This window comes from Acinonyx jubatus, chromosome B1 (assembly GCF_027475565.1).
Source record: "Acinonyx jubatus isolate Ajub_Pintada_27869175 chromosome B1, VMU_Ajub_asm_v1.0, whole genome shotgun sequence".
Classification (NCBI taxonomy): domain Eukaryota; kingdom Metazoa; phylum Chordata; class Mammalia; order Carnivora; family Felidae; genus Acinonyx; species Acinonyx jubatus.
The window spans coordinates 123,799,635-123,823,295 of NC_069382.1; the positions used below are offsets into that span (position 1 = coordinate 123,799,635).

At 37.6% G+C, this 23,661-nt stretch overlaps 1 protein-coding gene across 3 annotated transcripts in view; it reads right to left on the reverse strand.

Annotated features, from left to right (window-relative positions):
* BMPR1B (bone morphogenetic protein receptor type 1B) overlaps positions 1-22,071 on the reverse strand; it is a 408,527-nt gene extending 386,456 nt beyond the window's left edge. For 2 of the 3 annotated variants that reach the window (XM_027061034.2, XM_027061045.2), the window contains exon 1: positions 21,539-22,071. The gene's annotated coding sequence lies outside the window, so the exon portion shown is untranslated. Of the gene's footprint in view, positions 1-21,419; positions 21,443-21,538 lie in introns of those variants that run through there. The other variant, XM_053217116.1, reaches the window with a different exon arrangement.
* Between the last annotated feature and the right edge of the window lie 1,590 nt (positions 22,072-23,661).

Below are 23,661 nucleotides of genomic sequence, written 5' to 3' on the forward strand. Positions count from 1 at the left end.
AAGAGAATTTAATGTGCTAAGTATACATATAAAACCTAGATTAACTAGTAACAGTGACAAACTTAGGCCCTATAAGAAAAAGAAAAGTACAATCACTATCACTACTATTCTATATTATATTCTAGTTCTCAGCCAGTACACTAAGACAAGAAAAAGAAATCAAATATCTAAGACTGGAAAGCAGGAATCAAAACTGTAATAATTCATAAGGAATATAATTTCAACAAGGAATATATTCAACAAAAAATTAAAAAACATAATTAATAATTAATACTATTTACAGTAGCAAAAAAAGAATAAATAAATAAGGTACCTAGGAACAAACCTAACAAAATATGTGCCAGATCTCAATAAAGAATGTATCATATCCTAAATGAGATGCTATAAAAAAGCTATCTAAAAAATAGTGAAATGTGCCATATCTCTTAGTAAAAAGACTATCATAAAGATGACATCTCCCCAAATTCATATTTAAATTAACTGTAATTTCAATCAAAAACTTGCGGAATTATAAAGTTTATACAGAAGAGCAAAGCACAGGGCCAAGATTCTCATAAAGAAGAAAAAGAGGAAGGGACACACCCAAACAGGTATCAAGACACACAATAAACTTTCATAACTAAGTGTAGTATTGTCACAAGAAAAACAGAGCAATGGAACAAAATTTTAAGGTTCAGAAATGAAGATATACATATATACTTGCGTGTGCATACGCAACAGGCATTTCACACTGTTGGCAGTGGCATGAGGGGAAGAGAACAAATGGACAAAGAAAACGCATGAAAATATGTTCGTCATTATCAATTAAGAAAATATCAATTATGATCTTTATATCATGTTATATATGGATCAGTAAATATTAATAAACTGATAACTTCAAGAATAGGTTAGGAGGTACCACAACAGGAAATAGCATATGCTGCTAGGGGGAAGGATGAAAACAATATGGCAGGATCTCATAACTGTGCAATGCGCCTTTTCTGTGACCAAGCAATCACCAAGTATCTTATAGCTGTGCACCACAACACAAGAAACTCATAACATCATTCCTTATAATAGCAAAAATCCAGAAACAACCCATCAAAAAGCAAATGAGAAACTAAGTTGTGGTCTATTCACCTCAGAATAATACAACATAATAAAAGTAAGTGAAATGCAGCTTCAGGCAACATGGATGTATCTTAGAAACATAAATTTGAGAGTGGGGGGAGGGGGAGTAAACACACAGAACACTAATTACAGAATGATCCTCTTACAAACCTCAAAAATTCAGTTTAGAAATACACATGCGTATGGAAAAATTATTTTGAAAAATAAACGAATAGGGTGCCTGGGTAACCCAGGGGTTAAGCGTCCAACTCTGAATTTCAGCTCAGGTCATGCTCTCATGATTGGTGGGATGGAGCCCTACATCAGGCTCTGTGCTGACAGCGCAGAACCTGCTTGGGGTTCTCTCTCTTTGTCTTCTGCCCCTGCTCCCACTTTCTCTCTCTCAAAAAATAAACTCTAAAAAAATGAACAATAAACACAAGGCTTAGGGTGGTGTTTACTCAAATGGGAAGGAAAGGAGCGAAATGTGACTGAGGAGTACATAGGAGGCTTAAAAGAATTATTTTCTTTCAAAAGCTGACTAGCAGATGTAAAAGCATTCATTCTTATTCCTTAAAATGTACATATAGGTTTATGGCCTTTAATATGGAAGAAATGTTTCATTTAAAAACATACATTTTGGGGGCCCCTGGGTGGCTCGGTTAAGCACCAGACTTTGGCTCAGGTCATGTTCTTGTTGTTGGTGACTTCGAGCCCACAGTGATCTCAGTACTGTCAGCGGGGAGCCTGCTTTCAGATCCTGTCTCACTGTTTCTCTGCACCTCCCCCACTTATGTTCTTTCTCTCTCAAAAATAGATAATCATTAAAAAAAATAAGTAAATAAAAACATACATTTTTTTCAAGCAAGAAAAGAGCAGGGCTCAGACAACTTAGTTTCTGTAGCTCTGCTATAATATGAAAGCACTTCCACAAAGCACAAAACCATCTTATATTTTGCATATCAATTAAGAATTTGGGTTAAATTTTTTTCCTGAGGTAACTGCTGCCTTTGACTTCAGGGATCTGTGTACGAATTAATAGCCTTTTCCTTAAATCATTCCTATGGTTACAAACTAATGCTCAAACATAATAATAATAATAATTGGAGTTAATTTACATTTTTTAAATAAATTTTATGAAATTATGTATCAAAAGTAATGGTCAGTATTGGTATTAGTAAAAACTTGTGCTTTTTCTTTTTTTAATAAAAATAAGAAGAAGCATGTTCCCACATATCCCAACTACCTTATTGTTTGGGTCTTTCACATTTTGTTTTGACTTTTTCTGAGTGTTATGGAGATTTCACAGATATAACTGAAATATGTATTAACACATCTAAATCTGTGGGTAAAATTAAATACCCTGCTGGTAGGATTATAAATTAGAATGACTTCATTGGAAAGCAATTTGGTGTTACACATAACATTCATAATATTCATATATTTAAAAATCTATTCACAAAGATACTCATTGCAGCATTATTTATGATGAGAAATTAAAAAATAAACAAATGAATTATTTTCTAGTCATTAGAATACTTGGAAGCATACTTAATAACATGAGAAGAACTCCACAGCATAATTTTAAGCAAAAATAAAATACAAAATTAAGATGGTAATTTCCCGATTTCTTTAAAATCTAAAAATGCATAAGAACAAAGAAAATATATTAAAAAGGCAACAAATGGACTCCAAGTAATACAATTTCCTTTTTGAACTCTTCCTATTTTATTTTACAAAGTTTCCATCAAAAGTGTTCATGTAATTATCAGTTCTTGCTGACTGACATAGCAATATAGCAATATAGTAAATGAATGGATTCTGAACTTTGGGATATCACAAGCTTTGTTTCCTCCCATTTTGGTGAGCATGGTTTAATAGGAAATTAAATTCTGCTGTTCTTTCTCTAAATAGCATTAAGTGTTATCTGAGTGAAATATGATTTCAAGATTTCTTTCCAGAACTGAGGGTAAAACACATATACAATAATTAGCTGAAGATATGCAATTGGTGAAGTATTTTCTGTCATTGAGGCAAAGAAAGGAAAGAAGAAAATGATGGCTCTTTATCCTGAGCAAAACGACACCAAAATTTACCGAGAATTAGCTCTCACTTCATAAAGAACAAAAGCAAGAGAGGGAGGGACAGAGCACAAAGGTCCTCAATCAAGAAAGCCCTCGTAAGTGCTTCTGATGCATCACTATAGAAATCTGCTTTCAACATAAAACAAAGAGGAGTCTTGTTTTATTGTTCTTAGATGAAATACTTCTAAACACTTTCCTGCTTTTCCTTAGTACAGATATTACAAAGACTATGAATGTGATTTTTAAAAAAACCTTAACATCTCGAAAATATGTTAACATAGAGGGAATAGTGAGACAGAAACAAGTTTCAAAAGGGAAACATTCAGACTTTCAGAGAAAAAAGCTATTAATTTCTAACTGTAGTAATAATATTTGAAACAGATGTCTATCTACTTTCAAATCCAAACTGGATCATGGTTTACACAGTTTAATAAAACTTTAATTAAGGTTCTGGATCAGGGTAAACTGATCATGTCATGCAACTAAACACGTGCCCAATATTAACATCTCTTCAAGTTCCACTAATACTAAACTTAACCAGACTTTTCATAATTCATCCAAGGGAAAATATCATTCAAATTAATAAAAACACACAATTCATCCTCTTATTTCATTATATGAACTCCTTGTTAGAAGCAAGCATTTGAAATAGAAATGGAAGAATCCCAAATTGAATAAAAAGGGAAGGAAATAACTTTGTTTCTGAGAGCTTCTTGTTTCTAACTAGACACATATTTTAATATGAATATCTGTGACCTTAAAATTTTGCATTTGAAAACATTTTGTAAGAAAGCTTTCTCTTAAATATTGATCAATTGACTTTGTAAATTTTCCTCATTCTATTTTTAGCGGAACAATCTTATATAAAGTAAGCTACTGTGCCAATGCCACTTAAAGACCTCTAAAATAAAGAAGAATGAACACTTGCTAACAACTATTGTATGCCAGGCAGATTTCTAGGTTCTCCGTTTACTTCCCCCAGCATCCTTATTTAGTAGGTACTCTTACTATCCCCATTTTACAGATGAGGATGCTGAGTGGGAGAGCCAGCCTACAAACCCAGGTATCTACTTCCAAAATTCAGCGTCGAACATCTACACTGGCTTTAATTAAAATAGAGAAGAGAATTTTTTTCCTATTTCATGTCCCAGAATGTGTTTTTAAAACAAATGACATTTTTTAAAAATCCCAAGCTTCTCACGTATTCTCAAAGTGAAATTTTCCACAATTACAAAGAAATAAAGATTAGAACCATATAAAAACAGAGAATTCAATCAGTCACTCAACACTAAACAAGCAACTCCATATTTGAGAAATATGGAGGAAAGAGAGGAACAGAACACACTTTTTGGCAATCAGTACAGTAAAAATGATGCCACTTACACTAACAATTCACGAAATTAGTTAATTAGCAACAGGGTGCAAGCAGAGAGAAGGAAGAAAATAAGTCCAGTTGAATGGGATAAATACAGTCTCTTGTAAAAACTCTGAATCAGGTTTCAAAAGAAGGGAACAGCACAAGAGTAGTATCAGTATGAGAAATTTATAAGTGATCCATGTAGGGTGTAAAGGTAGTTAGATTTTTTTTTCAAACCAACTTCTAAGAAAAGAGTCCATACAAGGGGGATTTGTGTTACTCTGTTTCATATTCATTCTCACTTCTGATTTAAAAGTTTTAGGATCGTGAACCCTCACTCATTTCACAATGTTCATTCACTATGAACATTTTCAGCACTTCTTAAGAATTCAATTTTTTCTTTATCTTGTTTCCCTTAAGAACCAATAATTCATGTAAAACAATCAACTATAGTTTTCAGTGGAGGCTTCCTGCTTTAGATTAACAGCAAATGCTCCAAGATGAATTTCCAGTGTCTCTCTTTGTTTTCTCAATTTTATTTTACTTAGCTTGATAAGTGTAATGAACCTGTTACTACAGGGTCTTTCAATACATACTGACATCCTATAGGGAAAGGTTTCAGAGAGGCATGTTGGGATTAAAAATTTGATATGGATAATACAGAAAATACCACAGAAACCTTAACACATATAAAAATAATAGAGTTGATTGCTGATGAAAATACAGTTTTTAAAAGGAAATTACTAATCAACTTGAAAATAACACTCTATCAAGTTGCTTAAATGTTCTAAAGGAATGTGAACATTAAATCAATCCTAGAACAGTATAAAAAAAGAGTATTATAGGAATAGAATGGGCACTAAATTCTCACACAACCAGCATAACTGTAGAACACCTCAACCTATTCAGTCTCTGTTTCTATTAAAAATCATTTCAAAAGACAATACTTAGTACAGGGAGTCACAGAAACAAGGGTAACCAATAAAGCACACAGATCATCTCATTGATTAGTGAAGTTACAATCACAAAAACGAACTTACATTGCTGGCATGCTCTGCATATTTTATCTCTAGTAAAATTAGCCATTATAATCCAACACAGTCAAAACATGAAACTGAATCTGACTTCTGAACAAAACCTTTTCAACAAATGACTTAAAGTTCTTAGAAAATAATTCAAAAGAAGGAGTAAGATATTGATGGTAGAGTTACTTCCTACTCACCAAAATTATATGGAACCCCTGAGGAAAGGAATTATAGAAGCATGTAAAATGGTGCACAGTATAATCATATGAGTTTTAAATATCAGTCTCTCATGCAAAGAACTATAAAATCTCAGACATGATAACATTTGGAAAGGACTTACTCTGTGAACATTCTCTTTTGTCTCTGAAATTCCAAATACCACCTGGGGCAGGGGGGAATACAAACACGCCACAGTTATGGTGCCCTGCTCTAAAGAAACTAATGCCATACTACCTTTATTAAGTATGATAAGATTTGCTCATTTAGGTTACAGAATCACAGCATTTCAGAGCCAGAAAGACCGTACGGAGTTTGACCAGCCTTTTATTCAAGTGATTAGTCTAAGGTTCCAAAACTAATTATGGCCTTTCCTGCCTCCCAGTCGTGTGCTCTTTTCGACATACTACTTGTTTTCCTCCCCTAGAAGAGAGAACAGATGTAAAATGCTAAAATGAGAACAATAAATGCACTGAAACATATTAGTGTATCCCATCCATTACTGTGATGAGAAATTGCAAAACAAGAATTATTTGACCTGAGAAATGAGAACACAAAGAAGACTGGAATTATATGAGATTATGAAAGTTAAAGCAAAAAATAATCAACTGGTCCTTCCTTATTATATGGCTTCATAATAAAATTATGAAGGGTCATTCAATAATTTAAATGGCAGGTAAAATTAAAACAAATAAAAGGAAATACCCTTGACATGTACAACAAGCCTCCAGAAATACACAAGGTCACAGAACAGAGGTCATGTCGTTAAATCCAGTAACATGATTTTAAAATAATCTGGATCATTAGGGAAGCAAATATCTGATTATTTATGTTCAACATAAATATAATTTTCCATAATGGGAAAATTGTATTTTAGAATATAAGGAGTCACTAAGGAAGATTTCTATTTGTTACAAATCATACTATAGCTTAGTATGTTTGTTATAAATCATACTATAGCTTACTATGTTTTTGTGTTATTTATACTCCATACTCCTTAGAAAAATCAAATGGTGATTACTGACTAGCAAAAATGTATTCATTTAACACATATATAGTACTTATAATAATAAATTTTTAAATTTAATTTTACTTATGATTACTTATAATGCCTCTTAATCAATTTTAAATTTTGCTTTCCTCATAGCACTGTCTTCATGTAAAATACATGTTCGATCTGGTTTATTTTGGAAACTAAAGATTTCTTTTTTACTTTAAAAACTATCTTAGCTAAACTCCAGGGACACAGCCAAGAGACCCCGTTGCATTTTGCCGTAAAACACACACTATTATGCTACAAATAAGGAAGGTTTTATGATTCTTTCTAGAAAAGATGTGTGTGAAGATAGAAAGCAAGCATGTCACATAACGTCCATTCTGGCAGGTTGCAAACCAGTCTGGAGAAACACTGTAGGAATTTCATTTCACTCTAGTGCATTCTGACAGATCAAAATAGAAGTGATAAAATATAGGTGATATCTCTTTATAGATGATGATCTAGATTCCATTTCAATATTTTAAAAAATGATATACTTGAGTTTCAATACCAAACTCTCCTTGAAGGTTTTTGGTTTTGTTTTTGAGAGAGAGGGAGGAACAGAGACAGAGGGAGAAAGAGAGTCTTAACCAGGCTTCACACACAGTGCAGAATCCATGCAGGGCTCAATCCCATGACCCTGGGATCTTGACCTGAGCCGAAATCAAGAGTCGATGTTTAACGGACTAAGCCACCCAGGCACACCCCCCCCCCTTGAAGATTTTTATTGTGTTTTTAGTATATACCTTCTGTTCCCTCGCAACAACTGAACTTTTGCCAAACCCCACAGTCTAGTTTACTATTAGGTATACGTTATGGTGCCTCCTTCAAAATCAGGTTTTGAATCTAACCAATCATTTCAGATAAACTGGTGATTTTTAAATGATTTTTCATCATTTGCATCTCTATAGTCTCAGCAAATTACTTGAGGTATTTGATTTCCCAAATTCACTAATATGTCACTGTATTTAACCCATGTTACATGCCCCTCATCTATTTCTCTCTCTCACACACACACATATACACAAATATGTGTGGATCAAATCAAAGTCAATTTTACTAAAGAGGTGGTAACTTTGCTCTAAAAAGCAGTGTCCATACTCTCTGTATAGAAATGTTCCATAACTTAAAGGAGAAAAAAAGGAGATTATACCATTTAAGGTTCAAAATGTTTTCCCAAAGATTTTCAAAATTTTCTCTTTATCAATCTCTCTTCTCAAAACGTGATCAAGAACCCAAGTCTCTATCTTGAAAACTCCTTAACAATCAGCCTTTTCCTATGCTCTCACAGCACCTACCACAGACAATTACCATCTCAAAGAGTTTTTATGCATAGGCTTCTTCCTTCCTCAGGAGTCTTTCCAAGTTCTCCAAGGCTCTTTCCAAGACCACCAGGACGGAGTGACGGTAATTTTGTAGTATCAATAAAAACACAACGTCCGGCTCTAAGAGGTTTTCAACATTTAAGCAAGGATTTAGAATCAGATGGTCCTATGCTAGGTATAGATTAGGATCTAGATTAAGTCCTACACCTGAACTTCACTGTGCCTTAAATTCCTTCACCTGTAACATGGAGATGACAATCACTACTATCTTAAACAGGATGGACTTATTTAGAACATGGTCTAGAACTTAAGAAAGACTCAGACACAATAACCCCCCACCTTTTTTAATTAATTATTTATTTTTGAGACAGAGACAACCCAAGCAGGGGAGGAGGGGCAAAGAGACAGAGAGAGAGAAGCTCAAGCAGGATCCCCACTGCCAGCACAGAGCCCAACTCAGGCTCGATCCCACCAACCATGAGATCATTACCTAAGCCGAAACCAAGAGCTTAACACTTAACTGACTGAGCCACCCAGGCACCCTAGTAACCCCTTTTTTGCTTATATATAATTTTTTGTTTATATATAATTGCATTTCAACCATCCCTATTAACGCTAAGTTTCATCTCTTTTATCCACCGTCTTTCAAATTTCTCTAAACTAGTGTTATAATTATTTCTTGGTAATTTGGCAATGTTGTGAGGTCTACATATGCTAAAGCATTCTTCACTGAAGAATTCAGCAAACGATGGGGGGGGGCGCTAGCTCTGAATTTTTTCAACAGTAATTATGTCTTAGCAAATTAAAAGATGTGTGCAGCCTCAAGGGAAAAACCAGTGGATACAATCCATGTATTTTTTTTAGAATCCCTTGACAAGATACTACCACAAAAGTTATTTAAAAAAAAAAAAAAAAAAAAGTTTCCCCGGAGGATTTCATGAACTTCTGCTGGAGAAACAAAGAAAGTGAAAAAAAAAAAAAAAAAAGGCATTGCTTTGGCTGGAAAGCTATAAATAGGGAAGGTGCTGGAAGTGGTCTTATTTAACATCTTTATAAATGATGTAAAAGAGGAAATGTAGATTAAATTTTCCAGGTCTGCAAAAGACACTAACTTTTTCCAGTACATGAAATGCCAAGTCAGTGGGATAACCTACAAGATTTCCAAAACTTTATGAGTTACTAGGGGGAAAACATCAAATAAAAGTCAAAGTGGAAAACTATAGGGTTAGGCATGTAGGGGAAGAAGTAACAGACCATACTTCTCAGGATAATGGGCCTTAGTTATCATAAAAAGGAGCTTAAAAGACTGCATGAATGTGTTCCCATGGCCAACAAAGCTAACAATGGCACCAGTATCACTCAAGAACAAAACTCATGGTACTCATCCCATTTAAAACTACAGCTCATCTTTACTTGAAATACCACAAGCAGTTCTAGTCTACTACAGCCTAGCACTCCAAAAAATCAGTTGCTGAATGAAATTATAACTCTAATTTCACCAAAAAGAGAAGGGAAAAAAATATTTAGAAGCTAAGGAAAATCCAAGCAAATAAAAATAAATGATCAAGTTGACCACAGGAGAGTCAAAAAAAAAACAAGGAAGATCAGCATTCTGTCAGCCAACAAAGGTGAAGACTACAAGGGAGCATTACAGATGTCAAGGCTCTCTACAATGTCAAGGCTCGCTACAATGACGGAAAGTAGGAACATGGCAAAAATGGAGCTAAGGAACTGCTGCCACACTTCAACGAGAATTCATAATCTGGTTGAGAAATGAAATATAAATATAATCCAGGAAGTTAAACTAAAAAATTCTAAGCATTTTCAAAAAGAGGGTAATTTAATTGAGAAAAACTAAGGTATTTGAAGGATAGAAGTCTGAATTTTAAGCCTGAAATCATGGAACACCAACCCAGCCTTCCCAAAACACACCCCCTGATGGCATCATCTAAAGACAGAATAAGAGACTGAGTCAACATGGCACTTCATAGATGTTCTCATCAACTTCTCATTTTGTCTTTCCCATACTCTGTCTATTTGTGCTCAGCATTTATTTTGTGGTAATGTATCATCTGTAATTTTAAACATCTTTCCCCTCAGAGCAAGACTCAATTATCTCTTTGACACATACTGCATCAAGTTCTTTCACACTGCATAAACATTTAATAATTCCAGCTGTAAGAAAGACATTATTCACAAACTGAAGAAAAAAAATATTATTGTTAAACTGCATTATACCTTCCAGGTTTAGGAGAGATGAGCCAAAAAAGGAATTTACAGTCTCATGGTAAGTCAAGCTGCATACTAGTTGAGTTGTAAGAAAAATGTTTAATATATAACAATAACTTTCAAATCACAATTATAAATATGTGTAATTTCAAAAAATATATAAGCTAGAGAGTATCTGGAGAAAGTCTATATAATGCAATTACAGATTTTTGTATATCAAAGAGATTGTATAAAGGAATAAAAACTGTCTAGATATAAGAACACCTAAAATATATTTTGTATAATATGTCCATGCCATGTTTAGTTTTAGCTGTAAGAATGAACTTTTTAAAATGTTTAAAACATGGATATTTCATAAAAACACCGAGTGGAATTATAGTTAAATAAGTGACTTCATAACAAAATAGAAATTTATCTTGCTGCTATTATCAGTCTATGATATTAAAGTATTTTAAGATTAGGTCTGAAGAATATCAAATCATCATGTCAATTATGCTAACTTAGTCAAAACTCCAATCAGTCAGAGAATGTGAAGCTAGTAAGGACCTTGGGAATACTCTACAGGTTCAGAATCCTAGAAATGAGCAAGTTTTAACCTCTCTGGCTCAGAAAAAGTAATCCGAAGAAATGATGCTTTCAAAATAAGAGCAAAACTGAGAGAAAAAACAGAAGGGGAGAGGGAGGGAAAGTAGGATGGTACAGACAGTATACAGAACACAAATGAGCATTCGTGTATGCACAAAATAACTGCAAGTCTCACATCCAGACTGTGGCAGATTCAGCAAAAGTTTTTTGAAAAGCTAAATATGTTTTTAATACTTCTAAAGTGCTATATATATGAAGTATCAAGCAATAAAGGCATTAAGTTACAGTCCTCGTACCAAAGTATATAAAACATGTCCCCATAATGCTGATCACAAAGGATAAATTTTACAACTAAAACACTTGAACACTGAGTTTTTCTAAGGAGTTTTCAATTTCTACATGGCTTTGGAAAACAACAGATTACAACATTAAGAGAAAGCAGAAAATGTAGTATACAAAATCTCTGATGTGCCTGAAGTACACAAGGTTTCAAGGAAACAGATTTTTTAAGAACTTTTGGATCATCTGCCATTTTTACAAAACAACAGCACCTGCTTTTATCAGTAAAGGGGTCAAAACTTACATGCTATGAAACATTTTTCAGGAGAAGTTTATATATGACTTATCTTAGCCTTAACATACTCTACAGAATGCTAAAATGACAAAATTTAAATAAGTTTAAGTTCTAGAATTAACAATTTCTTACACCATCTGTATCTAAAGAAGAAGCACACATTATTCCATAAATATGCATAATTATTGGGTAGGAAATGCCTAATTTGCCTACAAGACTCACAAGGGTTTGATGACTGAAGCAAGGAGTGAATCAGGTCCACTGAGAATTACTAAGAAAAACATAATCAGACATAAATGCCACAGAATACAAAGATCATTTTCCAAATTGGTTCCAGAAACAGCTCCTAGGTAAATTTCCATGAAAAGCTAATTTAATTCAATTAAACAGTGTAGCATGGTTTTCCTCTTTAAAAAAGAGTTTAAATGTTTTCATTTGCTAAAGATATTAAAGATAAGTGTTTTAAAGAGTGACTGATTTAATCTTGAGTCAGATGAGGATTCAAAATTGTGGAAGGACTTCTGAATGAAAAAGGACTTAGTGAGTAAAGATACACTTTAATCACTACAGCATAAATCCGTCATTTACGAAGTACACCGAGTAAAACTTACAATGGTTAGAACTGTTCAAGTCTTTATACACTGCCATATACATACAACATTATTTCCCACTCAAAATTGTAAGACAAGAAAAATACTGAGAGACACTGTCCTCTGTATTAGTATATTATGAGAGCCCTACCTCCAACATGAAATGAAAGAAACAGAGTTATCATCTTAAAATTAAATAAATTTGTTTTGGATAACTCAGGTTTCCCTGGATAACATTTCCTAGTTAACCTCAAGATTATATAAGTTCACTCACAGTCCACTTGGGATGAGTAAGTAATGCCTCCGAAGCAGTCTGGTCACGGACTCTTCTGCATCCATCTGGCTGCTGGCTGGAACACTGGAATGACTCATAAAAATGAAGCAACCTGAGGTCACCTACTCCAGGTCTTTTAAAAAGAATTGCCAACTGCTTACCAGGTGGTTCCAATTTCCGAATGAGAGAGAAACTCATTCTAGATACACCATTTTATTTTCATATTGTCTCTGGCCACAGAATTTGGGGAGAAAGGAAGGAAGCTCTTTTGAAATGTAGATTACCAATCATCTGAAAGCCAGAAATCACCAAGTTTCTTGGATTAAGAATATTACATAAAGTCAAGTGAAAAAGAAAGGCAAGACACAAAACTCTATTATATTATGCTCCGAACTTTATAAAGAAAAAAAAAAAAAAAAGACCCAAAATGTCAAGAGTGGCTATTTCCGTGTAGTAGAAGCCTGAGTGATTTTTATTTTGTTAGTTTCCTGCATTCCCCAAGTTCACATCAATGAATACATATTCTCTGCTGTTAGAAAAAAAATAACAATAAGTAGCTTTCTAGAAAATATTATAGACTGTAAACTTTGGGCTCAGTAAGTCCCAGAGGTCCAGAGTATACTCACAACTATACTGGCAAAAATTCTTTCTCTGGGTAAAAAAAAATATTCATTTTACTTTTAAAAAGAAAAAAACCCAAGAATGATGTGTGTGACAGATAGAGGAAAAATATCCCGGCAACAAGAATGGTTCCTTTCTTTCAGGAGACAATAAATAGACTGGTGAAATGTTTAGTAAATTATTTATATCAATTTTTCCCAAAGCATGTTCTAAGGAATACTAATTCAATACTAGCATTGAATATATGCAAGGAAAAATACAAGTCCCGTGGTCAAATACCCCCTGGGGGACTGCCACAAGGCACAGGAGCATAATACAGGTTCACAGAAGTACTGCAGTTGGAAAATAGCAATTCCCTCATTTCTTTGATCATTTGTTTACTTATCAAACGCTTCTGTGGTGTTTACTACCTGCCTGGCATTGTTCTAAACCCTTTACAAATATTCACTATTCTAAACCTCAAACAAACCTATGAAGTAATCACTGTTATTGTCATCCCCATTTTACAGATCATGCAGAGACAAACAAGGTTCAGTAATTTGCCCAAAGTCAGACAGCTAATAAGCAATAGAGCCAAGATTCAAAGCCAGTCAAACTCCAGAGTCCCCACAGTTAGCAATGGGACGCTGCCACCCGTGGGATCCGTCTTGAGTTAAACACCTGACATTCACAAAACCATGGTTCCATGGGATACATCGAGGAAAGAAATGAAATAAAGTAACACCTACTGTTATACGTAAATTGCTTTCCTGAATTAGTCATATAGCCTACACTTCTTCAAACTCCAATTTTTCATTTAATATGTGATAAGATAGAGATAACTAGCAAGGGTGTTAGGCCTAAAAATTTCTGGAATATAATTACTAGACAAAAGACGTTTGATTACATTGTTTTCCCTCTCTGTTGTCATTTGGTTTTATCAGACATAATTCAAAGGAGTTTTGATGAAATAAAAATCTGTATAACTTAAGCCATTTCTTTTTAAGTTTATTTATTTATTTTGAGAGAGAGAGAGAGAGAGAAAGCACAAGTCGGAAAGGCGCAGAGGGAGAGGGAGAGAGAGAGAATCCCAAGCAGGCTCCACACTGTCAGCACAGAGCCCAATGTGGGGTTCAAACCCATTAACCGTGATATCATAATCTCAGTTGAAGGCAGATGCTTAACCCACTGAGCCACCCAGTCACCCCTGACTGAAGCCATTTCTATACCCTCAAGTACCAAGAGACTCCTAATTTCGAGAGACTATTTTTGTGGTAGGATTATTAGTCATTTTCATTTTCTTCATGCTTATCTAACTTTTTAAAAATCCTAATAAATATAACCAACAGTGATCATTAACTATCAGGTTATACATTAAATGTTATGTTTTAAAATGAATAGATTGATGTACAAACGTATTGTCAATGTCTGGTTAAGTGAAAAATGCAAGTAACAAGATAATCATTGTGACCTTGGTTTTATTTAAAAATACATAAAAATGCACAAAAAAAATTCTTAAAGAGGATACAGATGTAGACCATAATACTAAGTTTAAGTAATGGTATGAAGCAACTGTAGGCTTACCTACAATTTCTACTTATCCTACCAAGATTTATTATTTGTGTCTTTAGGAAAATCTTCTAAAATTCATACATAAAGAGCCTGGATAACAGACGCAGATCAGCAAAAGCCCCTGACCATTGCTTGTGATCTCAAGCAAAGTGAGAGTCCTTCCTACTACTCTCTCCCACTACACCCTTCTAATTTCCTTCACAGCCTTAATCACAACTTCATTTCTAAATATTGTTTAGGGATTTTTTTTGTTTTTTGTTTTTTTCCTGCTCCTTCCAATCCTCATGCCACATAAGGGTAAACATCTGCCTTTTGGTATCCACAATGCCTTGCATACTGCCTGGCCCTAAATACTGACTCTGTAAATATGTACTGTACTAATGAATGAGTAAGAGTGAATGAAACAATCAAATTACATATAGAGGAGGTAAACAGATGACTGTCAATTAAAGTGTTTAAACCAATAAATTTGTTGACAGATTTATTAAACAACAACTTAGGTTTTCTATGCCACTGTTGCATGAATAGAAGAATAAAAATCGGGGTGAAAAGCAGATGTCCAATACAGGTAAGGGTGGCCAACTGTTCTTATCAATCCAAGAAGCCTCCAAAAAGGAGGCTTTCAGAAGCTGAATCAACAGAAAATGACACCGTAACTGTTACAACTTCTGATAAGTTGATAAGAGGATTTATCTAAGGTACAGACAGGAGTTTAGAAGAACCCTGAAGGATAGTACAGTAAAGCAGGATAGTAAAAGCAGAGATTCTGAGATTACTGGAAGGAAGCCTACCTTAAGAAAAGTAGTGCCTTTCAGTGCAGGGACCCAGGCAGCCCAAGTTGATCTAGCAGAGAAGGAGCCAAGAAAATTAAGAGCCTCTTCTCCACTCTCCCCTTAATCTCCTGCTGGGGTTCCCCAATGACCTAAGCCATCTGGAAATCAGAAAAGCTCACCCAGATATTGTCCTAGGCAGAGAGCATAAGGGAGAAGGGTTCAGAGTGGATCTGGAGAGGCAAACAGAACACTCCTGACACAGAAGGCAATGGGATACTGCAGGAGGTTTTATTAACAAAATAGAGGTAAGGAAACAGAGTTAAGGAAAAGAAGATGTGGCCTCTTGACTAACGGAAAAGGATTAAAACAGTGAAAAGAACTGCTAGATACAATAAGGTGATTCCAAGTCGTTTGCAACCCCATTTGCAATGGGGAATAGAGCACTACATTCAGTAATAAGACGAAGGATTTGGAGATAATCCCTCATTATATGTACTATTATGGCTCAATGTCTATTGGACAACAGAACTGATAATTTCGTATCTTTTAAGATGGCTGTAAAATATATTAGTTAGATAAAAGTCACTGATTTCTATTGATAGATTAATTTAGAAAAAGGCACCATCATTACAGACTTCCTTGGGAGTCATTTTAGGTTCACAAATCAACAAATTAACTAGTGACAGATGTGTCTGTACTTGTTTAAGTCCCTGTCTATGCAACTGCTATAAAAATGACTAAAATATTTATCTCAAGAGAGCCAGGCAAGAAAAGGTTATGAAGAGATACCCTGGATTGTATCTTTCTTCCTTTAGCCAATAAGGAAATACAACCTTCAGAAAAATCATTTCCAAACTTGCCACTTAGTACCTTCTAAAGCTGCAGGCACATGCAGCCATATACTTGCTGAAAGACAAGAGAACTGAAGTGAGCTGAGTGAAAACTATAGGTCCTCTAGAAGACTGCATTCAGCAGCATTCCACAAATATGTACTGAATGCCTCCTATGTACTGGTTCTTTGCAAAGGGCTGAGATACAAGGATGGGTGAGATCCGCATCTAACAACGCGGACTTCGCCGTGAAGTTCTTACAGAAGCATTGCTGTTTTCAAAGCTGAGAGCTAGAGAAAAATGCCACTGAAGCCTGATTAAAGGAATTCTAACTTACTTGGTTCCTTTCCTCTGTAACCAGAACACAAATTGTATGTAAAATGAAGTGATGTTAGTTAGTTGAAACTGTCAAGCATCCCTGCATAGTCCAGAGTCTGCCCTGAAGAACCTTGCCAGGATATACTGCACCCTCTGAGTCAAGGCGCTTATAGCCCAGGAGATATTTGAAGGAAGGTAAGGAGGTGACATGTGGGAAATGAAGTGTGGATGTAAGAGTAAAAGCAAGTATTGAGCCAGTGGATTGCTGCAATGTTGATCAAGATGGGGGAAATGATTCAACTCAGTGACTCTTATTCAGTAATAAGAACAACATCTGATCAATTTCTCTGGGTTCCACCCTTGGCCAAACCACCGAACTATCAGCGAGATCCTTCTCATAGCCTCCCTCATCATCTTACTTCAGACATTCCTGCTCACACTACAGACATGCTAAGTCATACTTATTGACTCCTCTGTATAAAATCTTCCAGGGTGGTTCAATAAAATACTCCATAACATGGGCCTGGCTATCTCTCTGACCTCATTCTTACCATTTCCTTTAATTGCCTGAGTCCAACCACACTGACAAGCGTGTGCCCAACTTGCTGCTGCTTTAGAGACAGCTTTGATATTCCCTCTTCCAGGAAGTTCTCCTGGATTTCCACTGTGCTGGCTTTCTTGGTATTCAGGGACACCCTCAGAAAGGACTTCCATGGCTACCCCATATAAAGAATAGCCCCAGTCACGTGCTGTCATACCTCCCTGTCTTATTTTCCGAATGTCAATCTTCACTCCTGGAAATGGTTCTTACTCATGTGCTTGCTCCTGGTTGTTTTCTCTTTCTAGAATGCAAGTTCAACGACAGCAGAAGCCTGGGGTCTCTTAGGGCTACAGTATCCCTGAGGTGTATAACAACACCAGGCAGAGAGGAGGCCCCTTACTCAAACATTTAAGTAAAATGAATGTAATTAAGACTACCAGGATGTAAAGTAGATACTCTAAAAATCGTGAAAACAGTTTATTGTCTGATGTACATTATTATATAATACCCTACTTTTGTCTCAATACTATAGACCTTAATAAATACTCAGAAGTAACAAAATGCCCCTCTTGTCCACTCCCAAACCTTCATTTATTTATCTATCTCTAATAAGTTTTAGTTTTCTTCAATTTTAATTATAAATTCAGTGTGAGTGCGTATTTCTAGCTCTATCCCCTCCCTCCTGGGAATACTGGGTGCCTCTATATAGTCCGACATTTCCACTCAAATTTCTACCATCACATCAAATTCAGCGTATGAGAATTTGAAATTAGTATCTCTCAGGCAAAATCAGCTCCTCCTGGGGCGTCTGGGTGGCTCAGCCAGTTGAGAGTCTGACCGGCTCAGGTCATGATGTCATGGCTCCTGAGTTCCAGTCTTGCACCGGGCTCTCTGCTGCCCACTAGAGCCTGCTTTGGATCCTCTTTCCCCTCTCTCTCTGCCCCACCCCCACTCATGCTCCCTCTCTCTCTTTCTCAAAAATAAACTTTTTTTTTAAAATCAGCTTCTCCTTCTATCCTAATAACTTTATCAACCATCCTCCAAATACCCAGATTTAAAAGCTAGGAATTACCTTGATTATGAAATTCAAGAATCACAAGAGAGATTGGAAAAGTAAGTGGTCTTGAAGCTTTCTTTAAACTGTGTTAGTCTTTTTTCAAACAAAAGTTCACAGGGAAGTCTGATATGTAAAACAGATGAATATGTAGTTGTTCTGGGAGTTAAACCGGTGGTCTCTGAAGAAAAACTTCAAAAAGTGCTCCTAATCTGGTCCAAACTTCCTTTCTTTCTTCCCTACCCCCACTCAACACATGCACAGAAATTTACAGAGGAGAAAATTTAATCCAGAGAATGTGAATCTTCTATTCAGGTAGAAGTAAGTAGTCTGCCCAAGATGACACAGCACAACGCTTCGCATAAATGCACTTAGAAGTCAATGTTCGAAAGACAACTATTACCTCCATGATTATGTATAACCAATGATTATCAGTTGTTGCAAGATGGTCAGTTTCACGCATGACTGTCACTGGTCAGCATGAGAAGAAATCTTCAGAGGTTAGATAGTAAATGTTAGCTCCTGGTAATGGATTTACTTCTAGCGAATGAAGGCAAGCAGGAGTCCAGGGGAAAGGACTGTGGCTTCATTGTCTATTGTTGAACAAGGTTTTCAAATTGTTTAGGCCTCATCCTCTTCATCTTTAATATTAATGTGTGTGAGGAGATGCTTTCTAAGACTGTCTCATCCCTCCGTCTGTGATCTATTACACCATACTATAGCATTTCCTTTGAGCTACTGCACCTACAGAGAATTAGCATCACAAGTTAAAGACAAATCACCCTTCAAGGATTTTTTGACTATCGTAGGGCAGGTACTTCACTGGGCATCTGAAATTCAGGGAAGGAAAGAAAAGACACACTATTTTATTTCAATGAAAAGACAGCCCAGTGAGGAAGAGCCCAGCAAGGAACCAGAGGGGCGGAGAGGGAAACAATGAGAGGTGTGCCCAGAAAAGGAGCAGCAGAGATGAAGAGGCTTAGGAAAATTAGGAAGGGATTTGCCAGGTTGGAGTGGGTGACAATTGACTTTAGATTTGGATGATAAACACGAGTTGACTGCTGGAGGCTGCTATATGCACCAAAAGAGATCACATTTTAAATTATCTTACACTGTTAAATAATAAAATCAGTATTTACTGTATAAAAATGTTTTATCAGGCCATCTCACACAGTTTTCAAAGTTTACGAGGAAAAAATTAAGTCAATTTCCTCTTAATAAATATTATTTAATGACTGGAACATTCTGAGGGACATATGTGAACACACCCCAAGTAGAGGCAGCACGTCACTGAGGGACAATAATCTAACAGGGAATTCAGACAACCCTGCCTGGGCTAAACACCACGCAGCACCTGGCAGACAAGGTGGCAAAGCCCCTATAAATAGTGATGATTCACTAACGTGACATAAATCAGGATTTTAACTCACCAAAAGCTAACATTTTGATTTAAAATCACAAATCAGTGCCATTAAAACTCATCAGGAGACCCTAGCACATGAGTAATGAGATCATATCAACTTCTATCTCGTGAGCAAAAGGAAAAGGTGGTTTTCTAAATGGTAATTCAGATTGGACAAATAACACACTGTATCAAGTTTTGTAGCCCTCGGCCATATTTTGCTAAAAACAAAGGTACATTATGCATGACTAAAGAAAACAGTGAAAATCAGAGCAATTAATTTCCCAGCTATGTTTCCCATAAAAAACCATCACTACTATGATTTGCTTACAGCACACAACCTGGTTTTGCATCACACAATGATCTAAGTGTGTAATAACCTGCATATTTCACTAAGATGTAATATCCTTCAAAACGTCCTTACAGTGAGAGTTTTCCAAAGAAATTATTGATCTCTGGAAGGTCTCATGTTTTAAAATTACTGACAAATCCTTTCCTATTTTCTTTGCAGTTAAAAATAATTCTTCTTGATCACTGGAGTGTAAAGAGGTATAAGAGTACAAAGACGGAGTATTTTCTCAAAAACAAATGTCCCAGTCGACACAGGACATTTCTCATAATTTTCCCAAAACAATAATTAGGAGAGTTGTCACTAGGATCCTAAAAATATATGCAAGAAACACAGATAATTCGTTGGCATCAGTTTAGTACAGCAAGACATTTCCATAAATACTTTTCAAATTATTTTCAAATACTTTTTAGCTGACTCCTCTCATGATTGGAGGCTTTGTGTTTCTTTCCACAATTCAGAAACGTTTCTCAGGTGGTTCTGCTTCACTGCAGATACGTTTGGTACATTCTCTTTATATGTTGGAGGCAATTAAGCGGCTCTCTTCTTCTGTTTTCTTTCACTGGCACCTCTGTGGCTGCTCAGTCACTGACCTCACCTTGGTGGAAAGGTGACTAAGAAAAGAGCAATTCCTAATAACTCACGGAAACTACAGAGTTCCCATTCTATGGAGAACAAATGCGAAGGACCCAGGACCCAGCTGAAGTGGTGCAGCTCAAAAGGAATAAGACACTGGACAACTTCCGGAGGATCCTCTCTAATGTCTGAAACCCTAACCCCGCAAGGGACAGACAGAAATATGGGGCCCTGACAGACACGGTCACGAGTGGATTGATGAGCGCTGAGAGCGAAGAGTCAGAAGTAGAGACAGACAAGCCGCAGAAAGCCTGCAAACGAGAGAGACTGAAAAGAGTGTAGGAGACAGAAAGGGAAGAAGATAAGGAGACAGAGAGGGAGGGACACAGAGACTGAAAAGGGGGTGGGGAGAGGGAGACACACACAAACAGGCCCAGGGAGAGACAGAGAGAGGAGGTGGGGAGAGGGCGAGAGGCAGAGATAGAGAACGGGAGAGAGAGAAACATTTGAGAACGCAACAGACACAGTAAGAGACAGAGGGAAAGAGACGGAGGGAAAGAGGCAACAGCGGCAGACACCGAGAGCCGAGTCCGCGACTCCAGACCAGCCCGCTGCGCACTTTCTCCCGCCGCAGAGCGCAGTCCCGGGAGGCTTCCGAGGCAGGTGGCTCGGCCGAGCTGGGTGTCTGCGGGTCCTGCCTCCCAGGCTGCCGGCCTCGCGCCCGTTTCCCCCGTTCCCGGGCTGCCCTCCGCTCGCCCTCCCGCCCCATCCCTGGGTGCGCAGGTCCCGACTCCCCGCCTCGGCGCGTCCCTCCTTCCCCCGGTCCGGAGCACGTGTCCCGCCCGCAGCTGCCTCTGCCCCCAACTCCCCGCCAGCGCCGGCACGAGGTTTCGGGGTCCCGGCAGCGCCGCCCGCGCACAAAGCCCGGGCGGCCACCTTGTGACCCGCTGCCCGCCGCCGCGCCGCCCCACGGCCGCGCTGCACGTTCTCCTCCTCTCCCCCTGCGCGCTGGCTCCTTACCGCAGCGCCGCCACCGGCTCCGCGCCGCCCCCCTGCCCACGCCGGCTCCGCTGCCTCCCGCTCGCTTGCAGGGACGAGCCCCGCGCGCAAGCCCCCACCCCCACCCCCCCGCGCCTTACCCGCCGCTGAGCTCCCGGCACCGGCGTCCTTGAGCGCCGCTGTCCCCGCGGCCCCCCAACTGTCCGGGCGCCCCGCGCAGGCCCCACGCCAACTCCGCGCCCCGCGCCCCGCCGCACCGTCAACTTCTGGCCGCCGCGGCCGCTCTGCCGCCGCCGCGGGACTTTTTTTTTTTTTCCTCTCGCTCCTCGGCTGCCTCTGGATTTTTTTTTTTTTTTTTTTTTCACTTGCCCTCTCCAGCTCCCACTAGTGATTGGAGACTGAGAGCCAAGTACTTAGCGGAGGGATTACACTTCTCGGCGCACTTGGAGCTGCCCCAGCTCCGCTGCCTGTGTAAGGAGTGGTGAGCGGACTCGGGGAGCTGCGCTGTTCATGCCCTTCCCCAGCCCCGGGTCCAGAGGGAACTTCCACAGCTTAGCCCGCTTCGCAGAGCATCACTTGGATGGCAGTCCTAGATGTGTGGAAGAAGGGGTTTCAAAACAGGCTAGGTTACAAGAACAAAGATTGGTGGGATTACGGTACATTGAGAGCTGAAAGGGACTCCCAAAGACAATCTAGTGCCGGGAATTTGAACTTCTCAGGGCCACTGACACTTTTGAGAAGTTGATAAAATGCTGACGCACCTCGCAGAAAATACGCACACACATCCGATTATGTCTGCTTTTCTGGGCCAGGGTGTAGGAACTCTGAAACACACAGTTGGACCTCCTAGGGAAATGAATTATTTCCTTTCCTCAAATATTTTGAAACTGGTGAAAGAAAGAGGGAGAGAGAGAGAGGGAGGGAGAGAAAGAAAGAAAGAAAGAAAGGAAGGAAGGAAGGAAGGAAGGAAGGAAGGAAGGAAGGAAGGAAGGAAGGAAGGAAGGAAAGAAAGAAAGAAAAAGAAAACGCTCTCCATTTATATTTGAAATTTTATAATTAGTAGTGTTTATTTTGGAAAAGTATGTAACCGCTTTACTTTGTGGTCTCCTTGCGAAAACTTTGTGTTGAAACATTTTCTACGGAAGTAAATATAAATTAAGCTAGTCCACAGTCTTTCGGGAGACTTGGGGAGAAGAGTTAACTTTTTTAAATCAGCGGTTTTCCAGTTCTGTCTCCCAGGGAGATATCTTGTGACTTATAATTTTTTTTAACTCCCAAGGCCTTTTCAGCTGCCTATCCTCAGAATTAATTTCCTTTTTTTGAAAAACTTTTCTATCTTGTAAATATACCGATAATTCCTCCTTCATCACCAAATGTGTGATTTCAATGACTTAATGACATTTCATCATGACCTAGCTTTTTTCCAATTTTCTTCATCTGTCTCTATTGCCTATTTATTACCCTCTCTTGGCAAACCTTTTTCTTTCAACTCCTCCCTTTTCTAAAATTATTCCCATTGGTTTTTGTTGTTGTTGTTAGACATTAAGTATCTTTTTAACTCATCAATAACTCAATTGTATATAAATTTATTTTATACAGCTCCCAAGTTAGGAACAGGTGGTACTCCAGGCATTTACTGATGAGTTTGTGAAATACACACACATTTCCCCCAAAGAAATTTTAGGATCCCCGTGAAAGTATGTTTGCCCCCTAACGTACCTGAACCATACATATTATTATCAGGACTAAACTGAATTCTGGTGCCTGATACTGGACTGGAAGAAGAAAGGTCTGTTTAGTATAACACTAGAAAATTTTCAGAACAGGTAGTGTTTGCCATTGACATCATCTTGCCTTCCTGATTCAACCTTCATAATCTAGTCCTTGGTACCCAAGAATCCTAAAATAGAAACCATTCAATTCACCCTCGCTTTAAGTCCTCTGTGCTCCTAAATTACTTTGCTGGTCTTCGGTCGAATTTCGTATCATTTCCATCCTGATATTAACTAGGTTTAAAAAGAAAAGAAATCTAAATGAATGTATCCCCTGTACTGTGTGAAATACTGATAACTTTTATTTGGCAAACGTATTTTTTTCTCTTAGAATTTCTGTCCTCAGAAACCACAATGAAACCAGACATTGTGGAGCAGTGTTCGGGTCATGCATATCTTTTCAGAAGATGTGCTAAGGATTGGCTTTTCTTGGCTTAACTCTATTCAGCAAATATCCTAAGCATCTGCTGGACATAAGACACAGATCCAGG